This window comes from Grampus griseus (assembly GCF_964374135.1).
Source record: "Grampus griseus genome assembly, chromosome: X".
NCBI classification, from domain to species: domain Eukaryota; kingdom Metazoa; phylum Chordata; class Mammalia; order Artiodactyla; family Delphinidae; genus Grampus; species Grampus griseus.
Window position 1 is genome coordinate 101,715,338 of NC_138999.1, and position 18,461 is coordinate 101,733,798.

Below are 18,461 nucleotides of genomic sequence, written 5' to 3' on the forward strand. Positions count from 1 at the left end.
GGATCCAACCAGGCTCACGGTGGATTTTTGAATATTGATGCTTCGTGATATGTAGGGGCAAGGATTTGGCAACAAACAATTGTTGGCCCTCAAAACCACACCATGTTGGCATCTGGTAATGAATATGGCCCTGTCACCACAAAGTAGCTTTTTTTTTCCTTTCCAGATTGCTGTGACTAAACATAAGTTTAGTGTCCAATTGGACTCCGGAAATTCTTTACAAGAACAGTATGACATCTGTGAAAGAAGTGAAAACTCAAGTTTGGCCTTGAAATTAGAAAGCTCTTACACAACCAGCACTTAGGGTTCCTTGGAAAATAAAACCGTGCACGCTTGCATGAGCGCGCACACACACACACACACACACACACACACACACACACACACACGCAACCAAATGCCAACTTGTAATATGTCTAAGGAATGGTTTTGCATATGGCAGTACAAAGCATATGTGTGTTGTATCATTTTTTCCCTCAGGATAAGGACCAATTTAAGCACATTGGAAATGTGATATTGAAAGAGCATTTCAGCATGGATTAAGACCAAAATGGTGCAACCCCCTCCTGATATTTTTAAGTGCACTGAAAATCTGAAAGCAGGGTAGAAAAACAGGCTTATGGGTCTGAATATTAGGCCGAGAAAAGTTATGCATGGTTAAGTATGTGCTTCTTAAACCTGCTGAGTGTACACTTAGTCATTCAGCTTTCAGCAAGTTGCTGCTTTGAATACCACTGGGAAATATTGATATACACCATGTCTATCACCAGCAGGACATAGTAGATATATTGGAGTGAAAAAAAAGCTGATTAAATTGAACTGTGGAATCTGGGAGCAGCATTCCTGCTGCCAGGGTCTGCTCCATTCCACTTTTTTTTTTTTTTTTCGGTATGCGGGCCTCTCACTGTTGTGGCCTCTCCCCTTGCGGAGCACAGGCTCCGGACACACAGGCTTAGCGGCCATGGCTCACGGGCCTAGCCGCTCCGCGGCATGTGGGATCTTCCCGGACCGGGGCACGAACCCGTGTCCCCTGCATCGGCAGGCAGACTCTCAACCACTGCGCCACCAGGGAAGCCCTCCATTCCACTTTTTAAATTCATTCATTCAAGAAACCTTGAAATGAGTATAGATTATGTGCAAGATGCAGTGGTGGATTCAAAGAATAGCACATGCTTTCTGTCTTAATGTTTCTTATAGTCTGGGGCAGGGATGGAAAATTTGTTTAATCTTGTGGGCCAGTTCTGCCTAGAGTACTGTTTCGAGAAGGATTTTGAGACTGAATTTGGGCCCAGTAGCAAGACAGCTAGGATCGAATAGTGATGTCTCTTACTGTGTGCCGGTGGGAGATGAGTTGAAGCATTTGTGCCACACAGTTGCCACCCTGGGCTAAGGGATGGAGGGAGATCTTCATCCATATAAATGATGAATAATCTGCAAGGCAGAATGCTAAAAATTAGAGCTTTAAAAAGAGGTCCAAATAAAGTGCTGTAGACAGGCAGGGGAAATAGTGATAGAAGAATTTCTTAAAGAAGGTGCTAATTGATCTGCATCTTGAAGTGTGAGTAGGATCTGATGAGATTAACAAAAGGGGACATTCTTATCCTTGGAGGAGTTTGAGCGAAGGCACAGATCATGGTGCCAGGCTGGGTTGTGGGGGAAGATAATGGAGACAAGCAGATGTGTTAGGAGCTCAGTCGAGAGGTGCTGAGGATCTCCTGTGCCAGGCAAATTGGAGAGGAGGGTGCAGATCCGAAGTATTTTAGAGGTGGGCTCACCAGGAATGGGTGGAAGATGTTTAAGATGACAGAGAGAAGTGGAGACTTGGGTGGGGGGTCGGGGATGGGGGGATGAGAAGAATTCTGTTCTGGACATGTTGACTTGGATTGTTGGAGGGAACCATCGGGTCATGATTTCCATCAGGGTGGAGGGCACTCAGGGATGGCAGTGAGAGGAGAACGACTTCAAGAGTTGGGGTCGCGGGAGCCAGGCGCCGGGGAAAGACCAATGGGGGAGGGGCGGACACTCGCAGAAGAAGACGCATTGCAAGCCTTCACGGCACAGGGTGAGGAAACCCGAAATCTAAGCTTACTATGGGGCAGTCACGGGACTGCCAGCGAGACAGAGCGCTCACCAGTACCTTCCAGCTCAAGACTAACGCACTGCTGCCATCTGGGGGCAGCATGTAGAATCTATAATGGCAGCTTTGCGAAAGCCGCTTGGTGACAGGGGACATATTTCGGGGCCAGCAAGAAAGACCTCGCCTCTCAGAAGTCTTTTACATAGCACAGGGATATCAGCTCGGTGCTTTGTGAACGCCTGGAGGGGTGGGACAGGGAGGATGGGAGGGAGGGAGATGCAAGAGGGAAGAGATATGGGAACATATGTATATGTATAACTGATTCACTTTGTTATAAAGCAGAAACTAACACACCATTGTAAAGCAATTATACCCCAATAAAGATGTTATAAAAAAAAAGCCTTTTACAGTTCTTCCTGGAATTTTTTTTTTTTTTTTTTGGCCACACCCTGAGACTTGCAGGATCTTAGCTCCCCGACCAGGGATTTAACCCGGGGCCATGGCAGTGAAAGCACCGAGTCCTAACCACTGGACTACCAGGGAATTCACCCTCGAATTCTTTTTAGCTAGCTTGATTTCTCGGTCCCCAATGAAGAAACCATGGGGGCACGTGTTCTGTAGCATCCTTTCTTTCCAGAAGGGTTTGACCTTGACCACAGACTGCTTCCAGTCTGGCATGCCAGCACTGAATTGAGATCTTTCCTGCTGCTCCTGCTATCCTGTAACTACTGACCAAAGTTCCGGCCTGGACCGCAACTCCTTGCTGGACCCACCAAATCCCTGGCTTTGGTTGAGTCACTGGCTGGCTCTGACTTTTGATACTGCTGTAGAATATCTTACTTTTTGCCTGCAAGGGCACCACTTACTCGTTGATGTTTTCTTTTGCTAACCTTTTCTGTAATGGAACTGGACCTTCATCTTTTCATTCATTCGTTCAACAAACATTTATTGAGTGGCTATAGTGTGCTAGGTACTGAGGATACATTGAGGAGCAAAAGCAGATGGGACCCCTCAAAAAGTTGTATTACACTCTAACTGTAAAGACAGAAAAATAATCATACTAAATGTGATCATTGCTATGAAGGAAAGGTTCATGATGCAGTGAGAGCAGGTAACAAGGGAACCCGACCTAGTCTTGAAGGGGAGTAAAAACTTTTCTAAGGATGTGACATTTAAGCTGAAATTTGAAGGATTAGTCAGAATTAGCTAGGAGTTAACTGTTCTAAAAAATATGAAACCCACAAGGCTGGGCAAAGAAGGAGCAATCCTCTTGGTTCCTCTGTCTTCTAGAATGATAGTGCAGTAGGGAGACTCCAAGCTTTACACAGACAATCCCTAGGAGAATCTTTAATCCTGAATTGGCATGTCAGTTAAAGTGAAAAGTGTGTGTCTAAAATCAAAATAATAATTACAACAACAACAATCAGAAAATCAGGAAACATAGAAATAGAGATTAAAAAAATAACTACAAGGACTTCCCTCGTGGTGCAGTGGCTAAGAATCCACCTGCCAATGCAGGGGACACAGGTTCGAGCCCTGGTCCAGGAAGATCCCACATGCCGTGGAGCAGCTAAGCCCCTGCGCCACAACTACCGAGACTGCACTCTAGAGCCCGCGAGCCACAACTACTGAGCCCTCCTGCCACAACTACTGAAGCCCACGCGCCTAGAGCCCATGCTCCTCAACAAAAGAAGCCACTGCAATGAGAAGCCCGCGCACCGCAATGAAGAGTAGCTCCCACTCGCCGCAACTAGAGAGAAAGCCCACGCACAGCAATGAAGACACAATGCAGCCAAAAATAAACTAAATAAATAAATACATTAATTTTAAAAAATAACTCCAAATTAGACTGCCCCTTTCGGAAAAGAATAGGTATAAGTAGATAAAGAAATATTAATTTTCCTGAACTCTTGAAATACTAGATTTTGATTTCTTTCATTTTTAGTTTTTTAAGAATTAAACCAATTTTAAAAATCTCCATATGCACTCAGTTGAACTAGAACATAATGTCTTAAACGTTCTAACATATTGGACCTGAACCAAATTAAGATATCAAAATCTATCTGAACTTCAGATGCCTCATTGTTAAAATAAGAATAATAAGAGCAGCATCCTGCGGGGGTGGGGGGAGATTGGAGACATAATGAGTTAATACATGCAAAGCACTTAAACCAGTACCTGGCCCAGTAAACACATAATACATGTTAGTATTATTATTTCAGCGCTGACCTGTTTATAGAGCGTGTCAGGAGAAATAGTTTCAGGCTAACGGAACATTGAAGCTGCTTCAACACCAGGCCATGGAAGAGGCTGGCTACTCCAGCTACACAAAGGGCCAACTCTGACACTAGCAATGGTAAGGGAAAAAAAAGAATCAAGCCCAGTATATTAATCCTATGGATTAATGGTTATGTTTAACCCCATGGCAACATGATGCAGTGGGAAGTGCAAGGACTTTGGACTTAGAGGGACCTGTTTTCAAAACATGACCTTATCTCTTCCAAGCTGTACAACTTTAGGCTTCTTACTTAACCTCTCTGAGTGTCAGTTTCTATTGAATGTAGCAATTCACAGGATAGGTTTGAGGATTAAGGGAGTTGGCATACGTCTAACACCTGACTACTCCTTTGCACTGAGGAAGCAGAACCAGTCTGAAAGAGTGAAACATCAGAAATGTAGATTTTTTTAATGAAATTTTAATATTTTCATGTATCTACGAAAAATGGAAAGTAGGAAAATAGCAGACGTACAACAGGGATTCAGAATTAATTTCTTCACCTTATTAAGAGCTTTAGGAAGAAATAATAACAAATGATAGTGGCTGAGCACTTGTGTGTCAAAAACCATTCTCAGGACCTTACAAGGGTTAGCTCTTTAACCCTCACAATAACATTTAAGCTAGATGCGATTATAAACTGCCTTTACAGATGTGGAAACTGAGGCACAGGAGTCAGAAACTAAGAACTAAGTGGCAGATGCAGAATTTGAACGTAGTTGCTTTGGCTGCAGAGCCTGGATACTTCACCACTATTACCCCATCTTTAGTGCTTTGCTCAGGATCCCAAGGGGTAGTACTTCTTAGGAAAGTCAAATTCTCTTCTTTCGTCCTCTACCCTACTCCCTCTCCACCTCTACACCCTCTCTTAATCTCACGGACACTTAATACAGCAACTCTTTTCTTTAAATATCTGGAATAAATAACCTGGCTCAGTCCAACATTTTAACAATTTAGTGTAGTCCACATAAACTCATGCAAATGAGTTTAATTTTATCGTGTTATTCAAAATAGGGCATTTATACAGAAATGCGCATAAAGCACGTATATACATTTTAAAAAATAGAAAAAAAACCGACCCATGTAACCACAAATCAAGGTCAGGAGTAGAACATTGCGGAAGCCCTCTGGAGGTCTCTTTTTAATCAATACTTCTCCCTCACCCGCAGGGTAACCACTATCTTGACTTTATTTAATATTTATATATTTACTAGTTCCTTGCTTTCTTTTAGTTTTATCATCTCTGAATGCATGTCTGAACAATATAGTCTCACCTGTGTTTGAGTTTTACATAAATGGATCCTTACCGTAAGTATTCTTTTTTTAAAACAGCTTTATTGTGATACAGTGCGCATCCATAACATTCATCCTTTTAAGGTGTACAATTCCGTGTTTTTTTAAAAACTACATTCAGGATATGGGAACATATGTATACGTATAACTGATTCACTTTGTTATAAAGCAGAAACTAACACACCATTGTAAAGCAATTATACTCCAATAAAGATGTAAAAAAAAATACATTCAGAGTTGTACAATCATCATCACAATCATTTTAGAACATTTTCAGCTCCTCAAAAAGAAACCTGGGGACTTCTCTGGAGGTCCAGTGGTTAAAACTCCGTGCTTCCACTGCAGGGGGCACGGGTTCGATTCCTGGTCTGGGAACTAAGATCCGGCATGCCGCGTCGTGCAGCCAAAAAAAAAAAAAAAAAAGAAAAAACCAAAGAAACCCTGTACCCATTAGCAGTCACCCTCTTTTTCCTCCTTCCCCAACTCGCAGCAACCATTACTCTACTTTCGGTCTCTCCGGATTTGCCTATTCTGAACATTTCCTATAAATGAAATCATACAATATGTGGCCTTTTGTGACTGGCTTCTTTCATGTGGCATAATGTTCCCAAGTTTCATCCATGTTATAGCGTGTGTCAGAACTTCATTCCTTTTAACTATCCATCAGTTGATGGACATTTGGGTTGTTTCCATTTTTCGGCTATTACTAATAATGCTGTTATGAACTTTCGTGTACAAGTTTGTATGTTGATATATGGTTTCATTTCTCTCGGGTATTCACCTAGGAGCGGAATTTTTGCATGGTATGGTAATTCTGCATTTAACGTTTTGAGGAAATTCCAGACTGTTTTCCAAAGTGGCTGTATTATTTTATATTCCCACCAGCAATATTTGAGAATTCGAACTTCTCCATATCCTTCCCAACACTGGTTATTGTCCGTCTTTTTTATTACAGGCATCTTAGTAGGTATAAAGTGGTATCTCATTGTGGTTTTGATTTGCATTTTCCTGATGGTTAATGATGTTGAGCATCTTTTCATGTGTTTATTGGCCATTTCTATATCTTCCCTGGAGAAAGGTCTATTCAGATCTTTTGCCCAATTTTTAATAGGGTTATTTGTCTTTCTATTATTGAGTTATAAAAGTACTTTATATATTCTAGATACAGATATATGATTTGCACATATTTTCTCTCATCCTAGGGATTGTCTTTTCCCTTTCCTGACAGTGTCCTTTGATGCACAAAATATTTAAACTTCGATGAAGTCTAACTTATCTATGTTTTCTAATTTACCTGTGTTGCTTGTGCTTTGGTGTCACAGAAGTCTTTGCCTAACTCGAGGTCACAAATTTTTACTTCTGTGATTTCTTCTAAGAGTTTTATCATTTTAGCTCTTATATTTAGGTCTATGGTCTATTTTGTGTTAATTCTTGTGCATGGTATGAGATAGGAGGTCCACCTTCATTATTTTGTATGTGGATATACACTTGTCCCTGTGTCATTTGTTGCATAAACTATTCTTCTCCCCCACTGAATGGTCTTGCTATCCTTGTCAAAAATCAATTGACCACAAATGTATGGGTTTACTTCTGGCCTCTCAATTCTGTTCTATTCTGATCTGTATATCCATTCTCACGCCAATACCAGGCAGTCTTGACCCTGTAGCTTTTTATAACTTTTGAAATTGGGAAGTGTGAATCTTCAAACTTTATTCTTCTTTTTCAAGATTGTTTTGGCTATTCTGGGTCCCCTGCATTTCCACATGAATTTTACGATCAGTTTGTCAACTTCTACCAAGACGCCAACTGGGACTATGATAGGAATTACACTGAATTCAAGGATCAATCTGTATATCGCCACTTTAGCAATATTATGTCTTCCAGTTCATGAAGATGAAATAGCTTTCCATTTCTTGCGATCTTTAATTTCTTTCAACAATGTTTTGTGGTTTTCCTTGTAGGAGTCTTGCACTTCTAAAATTTATTCATAAATATTTTATTTTTTGATGCTATCGTAAATTAAATTGCATTCTTAATTTCATTTTTGGATTGTTCGTTGCTAGTGTATAGAAATACAATTGACTTTTGTATCTTGATCTTGTATCTTACAATCATGCTGAACTAATTTATTCATCCTAGAAGTTTTTTCGTGGTTTCTGTAGGATTTTCTATATGCAAAATCATGTCCTCTACAAATAGAGATTGTTTTACTTCTTTTTTTCCCAATCCAATGCTGTTTATTTCTTTTTTCTTGCCTAATTTCCTGGCTAGAACTCCAATACAGTGCTGAATAGAAGTGTCAAGAGAGGACATTCTTGACTTGTCTTTATTGCTATGTCATTAATTTATATTCTTATCTTTCTCATTTCATGTTTTCCTAATTTTGCTGGGCATATCTTTTTTGCTTTCTTAAATCTTGAAATGGATACTTAACTCATGAACTTTCTTGGCCCTTCATCATTGCTGAAAGATAGTTTTCCTTCTAAGCACTGCTTTAGCTACATCCCACAAGTTTTGATATATTTTCATTATTGTTCAACTACAAATGTTTTAAATTCTACTGTCATTCTTCTTTGACCCATCAGTTATTTCAGACTGTGTACCTTAATTTCCAAACACACAGAGATTTTCCAGTTATCTTTTATATTTATCGATTTATAACTTATTTGCATTATCATCAGATTTCAATATTTTTGAAATTATTGAGACTTGCTTTCTGGCCTAGTACATGGTCAAATTTTATAAATGTTCTGTGTGTGTATTCTATAGTTGTTGGTGGGCAGTGTTCTATACATTGGCTATTAGCTCAAATTATTAATTGTATTGTTCAAATATACTATATCCTCAGAGACATTTTTTTCTCTCCTTGATCAACTACTGAGAGAGGTGTAAGACCTCCCATTCTGTATATTTGTCTATTTGTCTTTTTAGTAAGTTAACTTTGCCTTTATGTAGTTTGAGGTTTTGTTATAAGTGCATAATCATCCCTGGTGAATTGAACTTTTTATCATTATAAAATAACCCTCTATATCTCTAATAATGCTTTTTGCTTTTAAGTGTATTTGGTCTGATACAAACACAGGTATACAAGTTTTCTATCACTTAAATGTTATTTGCATGATTTATCTCTCTCAATCTTTTTATTGTCAACCTATCAGTGTCCTTATATTTTGGATTAGTCTCTCTTAAACAGCATATGGGTGTATTTATTAATCCCATTTGACACTATTTTTGTGTGTGTGTGTGTGTGTCTGTGTGTGTGTGGTACACGGGCCTCTCACTGTTGTGGCCTCTCCCGTTGCGGAGCACAGGCTCCGGATGCACAGGCTCAGCGGCCATGGCTCACGGGCCTAGCTGCTCCGCGGCATGTGGGATCTTCCCGGACCGGGGCACGGACCCGCATCCCCTGCATCAGCAGGCGGACTCTCAACCACTGCGCCACCAGGGAAGCCCTTGACACTATTTTTTAACTTGAGCATTTAGCCCACAAACATTTAATAAAATTATTAGTATATTTAGGTTTCAAGCTATCGTTTTATTTTGGGCTTGTATTGTTTCCACCTATGTTTTTTTTTTCCACCTATGTTTTTTTTTTTTTTTACATCTTTATTGGAGTATAACTGCTTTACAATGGTGTGTTAGTTTCTGCTTTATAACAAAGTGAATCAGTTATACATATACATATGTTCCCATATCTCTTCCCTCTTGCGTCTTGCTCCCTCCCACCCTCCCTATCCCACCCCCCTAGGTGGTCACAAAGCACCGAGCTGATCTCTCTGTGCTATGCGGCTGCTTCCCACTAGCTATCTATTTTACGTTTGGCAGTGTATATATGTCCATACCACGCTCTCGCTTTGTCACAGCTTACCCTTCCCCCTCCCCATATCCTCAAGTTCATTCTCTAGTAGGTCTGTGTCTTTATTCCTGCCTTAGCCCTATGTTCTTCATGACATTTTTTTTCTTAAATTCCATATATATGTGTTAGCATATGGTATTTGTCTTTCTCTTTCTGACTTACTTCACTGTGTATGGCAGACTCTAGGTCCATCCACCTCATTACAAATAGCTCAATTTCGTTTCTTTTTATGGCTGAGTAATATTCCGTTGTATATATGTGCCACATCTTTATCCATTCATCTGATGATGGACACTTAGGTTGTTTCCATCTCTGGGCTATTGTAAATAGAGCTGCAATGAACATTTTGGTACATGACTCTTTTTGGATTTTGGTTTTCTCAGGGTATATGCCCAGTAGTGGGATTGCTGGGTCATATGGTAGTTCTATTTGTAGTTTTTTAAGGAACCTCCATACCGTTCTCCATAGTGCCTGAACCAATTCACATTCCCACCAGCAGTGCAAGAGTGTTCCCTTTTCTCCACATGTTCTCCAGCATTTATTATTTCTAGATTTTTTGATGATGGCCATTCTGACTGGTGTGAGATGATATCTCATTGTAGTTTTGATTTGCATTTCTCTAATGATTAATGATGGTGAGCATTCTTTCATGTGTTTGTTGGCAATCTATATATCTTCTTTGGAGAAATGTCTATTTAGGTCTTCAGCCCATTTTTGGATTGGGTTGTTTGTTTTTTTGTTATTGAGCTGCATGAGCTGCTTATAAATTTTGAAGATTAATCCTTTGTCAGTCGCTTCATTTGCAAATATTTTCTCCCATTCTGAGGGTTGTCTTTTGGTCTTGTTTATGGTTTCCTTTGCTGTGCAAAAGCTTTGAAGATTCATTAGGTCCCATTTGTTTATTTTTGTTTTTATTTCCATTTCTCTAGGAGGTGGGTCAAAAAGGATCTTGCTGTGGTTTATGTCATAGAGTGTTCCGCCTATGTTTTCCTCTAAGAGTTTGATAGTGTCTGGCCTTACATTTAGGTCGTTAATACATTTTGAGCTTATTTTTGTGTATGGTGTTAGAGAGTGATCTAATCTCATACTTTTACATGTACCTGTCCAGTTTTCCCAGCACCACTTATTGAAGAGGCTGTCCTTTCTCCACAGTACATTCCTGCCTCCTTTATCAAAGATAAGGTGACCATATGTGCATGAGTTTATCTCTGGGATTTCTATCCTGTTCCATTGATCTATCTTTCTGTTTTTGTGCCAGTACCATACTGTCTTCAGTACTGTAGCTTTGTAGTATAGGCTGAAGTCAGGGAGCCTGATTCCTCCAGCTCCGTTTTTCATTCTCAAGATTGCTTTGGCTATTCGGGGTCTTTTGTGTTTCCATACAAATTGTGAAATTTTTTGTTCTAGTTCTGTGAAAAATGCCAGTGGTAGTTTGATAGGGATTGCATTGAATCTGTAGATTGCTTTGGGTAGTAGAGTCATTTCCACAATGTTGATTCTTCCAATCCAAGAACATGGTATATCTCTCCATCTATTTGTATCATCTTTAATTTCTTTCATCAGTGTCTTATAGTTTTCTGCATACAGGTCTTTTGTCTCCTTAGGTAGGTTTATTCCTAGATATTTTATTCTTTTTGTTGCAATGGTAAATGGGAGTGTTTTCTTGATTTCACTTTCAGATTTTTCATCATTAGTGTATAGGAATGCCAGAGACTTCTGTGCATTAATTTTGTATCCTGCTACTTTATCAAATTCATTGATTAGCTCTAGTAGTTTTCTGGTAGCATCTTTAGGATTCTCTATGTATAGTATCATGTCATCTGCAAACAGTGACAGCTTTACTTCTTCTTTTCCCATTTGGATTCCTTTTATTTCCTTTCCTTTTCTGATTGCTGTGGCTAAAACTTCCAAAACTGTGTTGAATAAGAGTGGTGAGAGTGGGCAACCTTGTCTTGTTCCTGATCTTAGTGGAAATGCTTTCAGTTTTTCACCTTTGAGGACGATGTTGGCTGTGGGTTTGTCATATATGGCCTTTATTATGTTGAGGAAAGTTCCCTCTATGACTACTTTCTGCAGGGTTTTTATCATAAATGGTGTTGAATTTTGTCGAAAGATTTCTCTGCATCTATTGAGATGATTATATGGTTTTTCTCCTTCAATTTGTTAATATGGTGTATCACGTTGATTGATATGCATATATTGAAGAATCCTTGCATTCCTGGGATAAACCCCACTTGATCATGGTGTATGATCCTTTTAATGTGCTGTTGGATTCTGTTTGCTAGTATTTTGTTGAGGATTTTTGCATATATGTTCATCAGTGATACTGGCCTGTCGTTTTCTTTCTTTGTGACATCCTTGTCTGGTTTTGGTATTAGGGTGATGATGGCCTCGTAGAATGAGTTTGGGAGTGTTCCTCCCTCTGCTATATTTTGGAAGAGTTTGAGAAGCATAGGTGTTAGCTCTCCTCTAAATGTTTGATAGAATTCGCCTGTGAAGCCATCTGGTCCTGGGCTTTTGTTTGTTGGAAGATTTTTAATCACAGGTTCAATTTTAGTGCTTGTGATTGGTCTGTTCATATTTTCTATTTCTTTCTGATTCAGTCTTGGCAGGTTGTGCATTTCCAAGAATTTGTCCATTTCTTCCAGGTTGTCCATTTTATTGGCATATAGTTGCTTGTAGTAATTTCTCATGATTTGTATTTCTGCAGTGTTAGTTGTTACTTCTTTTTCATTTCTAATTCTATTGATTTGAGTCTTCTCCCTTTTTTTCTTGATGAATCTGGCTAATGGTTTATCAATTTTGTTTATCTTCTCAAAGAACCAGCTTTTAGTTTTATTGATCTTTGATATCATTTCCTTCATCTCTTTTTCACTTATTTCTGATCTGATCTTTATGATTTCTTTTCTTCTGCTAACTTTGGGTTTTTTTGTTGTTGTTCTTCTTCTTTCTCTAATTGCTTTAGGTGCAAGGTTAGGTTATTTATTTGAGATGTTTCCTGTTTCTTAAGGTAGGATTGCATTGCTATAAACTTCCCTCTTAGAACTGCTTTTGCTCCATCCCATAGGTTTTGGGTTGTCGTGTCTCCATTGTCATTTGTTTCTAGGTATTTTTTTATTTCCGCTTTGATTTCTTCAGTGATCACTTCATTATTAAGTAGTGTATTGTTTAGCCTCCATGTGTTTATATTTTTTACAGATCTTTTCCTGTAATTGATATGTAGTCTCATAGCAGTGTGGTCAGAAAAGATACTTGATACGATTTCAATTTTCTTAAATTTACCAAGGCTTGATTTTTGACCCAAGATATGATCTATCCTGGAGAATGTTCCATGAGCACTTGAGAAAAATGTGTATTCTGTTGTATTTGGATGGAATGTCCTATAAATATCAATTAAGTCCATCTTTTTTAATGTATCATTTAAAGCTTGTGTTTCCCTATTTATTTTCATTTTGGATGATCTGTCCATTGGTGAAAGTGGGGTGTTAAAGTCCCCTACTATGATTGTGTTGCTGTCAGTTTCCCCTTTTATGGCTGTTAGTATTTGCCTTATGTATTGAGGTGCTCCTATGTTGGGTGCATAAATATTTACAATTGTTATATCTTCTTCTTGGATCAATCCCTTGATCATTATGTAGTGTCCTTCTCTGTCTCTTCTAATAGTCTTTATTTTAAAGTCTATTTTGTCTGATATGAGAATTGCTCCTCCAGCTTTCTTTTGATTTCCATTTGCATGGAATATCTTTTTCCATCCCCTCCCTTTCAAGTCTGTATGTGTCTCTAGGTCTGAAGTGGGTCCCGTGTAGACAGCATATATATGGGTCTTGTTTTTGTATCCATTCTGCCAGTCTGTGTCTTTTGGTGGGAGCATTAATCCATTTATATTTAAGGTAATTATCGATATGTATGTTCCTATTCCCATTTTCTTAATTGTTTGGGGTTTGTTATTGTAGGTCTTTTCCTTCTCTTGTGTTTCCTGCCTAGAGAAATCCCTTTAGCATTTGTTGTAAAGCTGGTTTGGTGGTGCTGAACTCTCTTAGCTTTTGCTTGTCTGTAAAGGTTTTAATTTCTCTATCAAATCTGAATGAGACCCTTGCTGGGTAGAGTAATCTTGGTTGTAGGTTTTTCTCCTTCATCACTTTAAATATGTCCTGCCAGTCCCTTCTGGCTTGCACAGTCTCTGCTGAAAGATCAGCTGTTAACCTTATGGGGATGCTCTTGTGTGTTATTTGTTGTTTTTCTCTTGCTGCTTTTAATATGTTTTCTTTGTATTTAATTTTTGACAGTTTGATAATATGTGTCTTGGCGTGTTTCTCCTTGGATTTATCCTGTATGGGACTCTCTGTGTTTCCTGGACTTGATTGACTATTTCCTTTCCCATATTAGGGAAGTTTTCAACTATAATCTCTTCAAATATTTTCTCAGTCCCTTTCTTTTTCTCTTCTTCTTCTGGAACCCCTATAATTCGAATGTTGGTGTGTCTAATGTTGTCCCAGAATTCTCTGAGACTGTCCTCAGTTCTTTCATTCTTTTTTCTTTATTCTGCTCTGCAGTGGTTATTTCCACTATTTTATCTTCCAGGTCACTTATCCGTTCTTCTGCCTCAGTTATTCTGCTATTGATCCCATCTAGAGTTTTTTTTTTTTTTTTTTTGATACATGGGCCTCTCACTGTTGTGGCCTCTCCCATTGCGGAGCACAGGCTCCGGACGCGCAGGCCCAGTGGCCATGGCTCACGGGCCCAGCCGCTTTGTGGCACATGGGATCCTCCCGGACCGGGGCACGAACCCGCGTTGCCTGCATTAGCAGGCGGACTCTCAACCAGTGCACCACCAGGGAAGCCCCCATCTAGGGTATTTTTTATTTCATTTATTGTGTTGTTCATCGTTGATGTTTCATCTTTAGTTCTTCTAGGTCCTTGTTAAATGTTTCTTGCATTTTCTCTATTCTATTTCCAATATTTTGGATCATCTTTACTATCATTATTGTGAATTCTTTTTCAGGTAGACTGCCTATTTCCTCTTCATTTGTCAGGTCTGGTGGGTTTTTATCTTGCTCCTTCATCTGCGGTGTGTTTTTCTGTCTTCTCATGTTGCTTATCTTACTGTGTTTGGGGTCTCCTCTTTGCAGGCTGCAGGTTCGTAGTTCCCATTGTTTTTGGTGTCTGTCCCCAGTGGCTAAGGTTGGTTCAGTGGGTTGTGTAGGCTTCCTGGTGGAGCGGACTAGTGCCTGTGTTCTGGTGGATGAGGCTGAATCTTGTCTTTCTGGTGGGCAGATCCATGTCTGGTGGTGTGTTTTGGGGTGTCTGTGGACTTATTATGATTTTAGGCAGCCTCTCTGCTAATGGGTGGGGTTGTGTTCCTGCCTTGCTAGTTGTTTGGCATAGGGTGTCCAGCACTGTAGCTTGCTCATTGTTGAGTGAAGCTGGGTGCTGGTGTTGAGATGGAGATCTCTGGGAGATTTTCGGCATTTGATATTATGTGGAGCTGGGAGGTCTCTTGTGGACCAGTGTCCTGAAGGTGGGTCTTCCACCTCAGAGGCACAGCACTGACTCCTGGCTGCAGCACCAAGAGCCTTTCATCCACACGGCTCAGAATAAAAGGGAGAGAAAGTAGAAAGAAAGAAAGGAAAGAAAGAAAGAAAGAAAGAAAGAAAGAAAGAAAGAAAGAAAGAAAGAAAGAAAGAAAGAAAGGAGATAAAATAAAATGAAGTAAGATAAAATAAAGTTATTAAAATAAAAAATAATTATTAAGGAAAAAATTTTTTAAAAAGAAAGAAAAAAACTGGACGGATAGAACCCTAGGACAAATGGTGAAAGCAAAGCTATAGAGAAAATCTCACACAGAAGCATACACAAAGCATACACACTCACAAAAAGTGGAAAAGGGGAAAAAATCATAAATCTTGCTCTCAAAGTCCACCTCCTCAATTTGGGATGATTCGTTGTCTATTCAGGTATTCCACAGATGCAGGGTACATCAAGTTGATTGTGGAGCTTTAATCCTCTGCTTCTGAGGCTGCTGGGAGAGATTTCCCTTTCTCTTCTTTGTTCTCACAGCTCCCAGGGGCTCAGCTTTGGATTTGGCCCCGCCTCTCCGTGTAGGTCACTGGAGGGTGTCTGTTCTTCGCTCAGGACGGGGTTAAAGGAGCCGCTGATTCGGGGGCTCTGGCTCACTCAGGCCGGGGGGAGGGAGGGGTATGGAGTGCGGGGTGAGCCTGCGGCGCCAGAGGCCGGTGGGACGTTGCCCCAGCCTGAGGTGTGCCGTGCATTCTCCCGGGGAAGTTGTCCCTGGATCCCGGAACCCTGGCCGTGGTGGGCTGCACAGGCTCCCCAGAAGGGGGCTGTGGATAGTGACCTGTGCTCGCACAGAGGACCGTTGGTGGTGGCAGCAGCAGCCTTAGCGTCTCATGCCCATCTCTGGGGTCCGCGCTGATAGCCACGGCTCGCGCCCGTCTCTGGAGCTCCTTTAAGCAGCGCTCTTAATCCCCTCTCCCAGGTACGTGGGGAGTTTCTTGCCTTTTGGGAGGTCTGAGGTCTTCTGCCAGCGTTCAGTAGGTGTTTTGTAGGTGTTGTTCCACATGTAGATGTATTTCTGGTGTATCTGTGGGGAGGAAGGTGATCTCCGCTTCTTACTCTTCCGCCATCTTCCCCTCTAACCTCCACCTATGTGTTTTTAACCTCTTCTTTCTTGACCTAAAAAATTGACTCAGAATTTTTTTATTCAATTATTTTCCCTCTCTACTAGTTTGGAATTTTATATTCTGTTGCTATTATTTTATTTTATTTTATTTTTTTTTTGCGGTACGCGGGCCTCTCACTCCTGTGGCCTCTCCCGTTGTGGAGCACAGGCTCCGGACGCGCAGGCTCAGCGGCCATGGCTCACGGGCCCAGCCGCTCCGCGGCATGTGGGATCTTCCCGGACCGGGGCACGAACCCATGTCCCCTGCATCGGCAGGCGGACTCTCAACCACTGCGCCACCAGGGAAGCCCTGTTGCTATTATTTTAATAGTTACATCCTATTAATTCCTACACATGTAATTACCTTATCAAAGTATAAATTTAATAAATACCTAAATCACTTTCGATATGATACAAGGCCCTTAGGAAAGTTGAACTCCATTTATGCCTCTCTGACGTCTTTCTTTTTCTTTTTCTTTTTTTTTTTTTAACCGTACACGGGCCTCTCACTGTTGTGGCCTCTCCTGTTGTGGAGCACAGGCTCCAGACACGCAGGCTCAGTGGCCATGGCTCACGGGCCCAGCTGCTCCGCGGCACGTGGGATCTTCCCGGACCGGGGCACGAACCCGTGTCCCCTGCATTGGCAGGCGGACTCCCAACCACTGCGCCACCAGGGAAGCCCCGTCTTTTCTTATTGTACGGTACTTTAAGTTTATTTTTTAAAAGCAGAATAGACGTTTTTATGATTCCTTCTGTCGTCAGTGTTCACTTAACATTGTCCACATACTATCACTTTTCTGGCTCTTCATTCTTTCCTGCATTTAGCTCTTCTAAAATCATTTTCTTCCTGAAGTACATCCTTTAGAATTTCCGTTAGTGCAGTCTGCTGGCGACAAACTCTCCTACTTTTTGTTTGTTTAAAGATATCCTTATTTCACCCTCTTGTTGAGGATTTTCATGAAAGATGCTGCCCTCAGGGTCCCAGTTTATTATGGTCAGGGTCTCCTGTAAGCATCCCCATCCCAGCTTTGACTTCTGATTAGCCAAAGCCCTAGTCTGAAGCGCCTGCATGCCCTCAGCTCCTCTGATGAAAGAACGATGTCTATCTCAACAAAGTTGCCAGAGATGCTTAAATGAGATAACAGAGGGAAAATTCCTGTCACAGAGGAGGCAGCCGAAGGTAGCTAATACTGTTTCAACTGAAAGCCTTAGCTCCTAACCTACAGGTTTTTAAGCTTTATGTTTTTGCAATTGGAAAATAAATGTGACCTCCTTAGAGCGACCAGAGCTGCATCTTTGCAATTGGAAGTGTCCCCCGACACCCGGCAACATGAGACCAGAGATAAGGGTTGCTCACTATCCAACATTCTTCCTCTAGCCCTACATGGAGCGACCCTGTCTTTGTTCTAATGACCCCACCCAGGCACCTGATACACAATCCATTTCCTTCCAACTTTTTGTCAGAGCTCTGAGATCTAGTCTTTGTCTTTTATGATGCCACCATGTCCAACTGCAGATCACCTGATTTGGTGATGAAGCTATTTAAATTCAGAACAAGAGTGTGCTGAGAGGCTAGGGTCAGATTTCACAGCACTGGCGAGCCGAAGGAGGAGTCTGAGGGTAACCCATGAGCTAGCTACCGCCAGCATCACCCTTGACTCTTCCGGGTGACCAACCTGCCTTCTCTCTACCTCCACCACCCTCTACCCTCTGCCACCACCCCCACTGTTCCGTCCATGAGAGAAAGGCCACACTCCTGAGATGCAGGGGGCTTCATCTCCAAATTGGGATTGTCTACTCCAAGGCATTCTAAGTATTGGGGTTGGAAATAAGAAAGCAGAAAGGAGCAGGTGACGTACATTAGCAGGCTAAAGAGGAACCCAACAGCAGCCGAAGGACATCAGATTGTTCACTTGCTTCCAAACGTCAGCAGTCAAGGGACTTCCCCGGTGGTCCAGTGGTAAAGAATCCGCCTCCCAATGCAGGGGTCTCGGGTTCGATCCCTGGTCGGGGAACTAAGATCCCACATGCCGCGGGGCAGCAAAGCCCACGCGCAACTACAGAGCCCACGTGCCCTGGAGCCCGCATGCCACAACTAGAGAGAAGCCCGCGGGCCACGGTGAAAGATCCCGCATGCGGCAACTAAGACCCTACGCAGCCAAAAATAAAATAATAATAAAGAAAAAAAGCACCAAATGTCAGCAGTCAAAAGCAAACAGCAGCAACAACTTTGCACTTGTGCAGTGCACGCTGCCACCACCCTGACCCCCAAAAGCCCCAC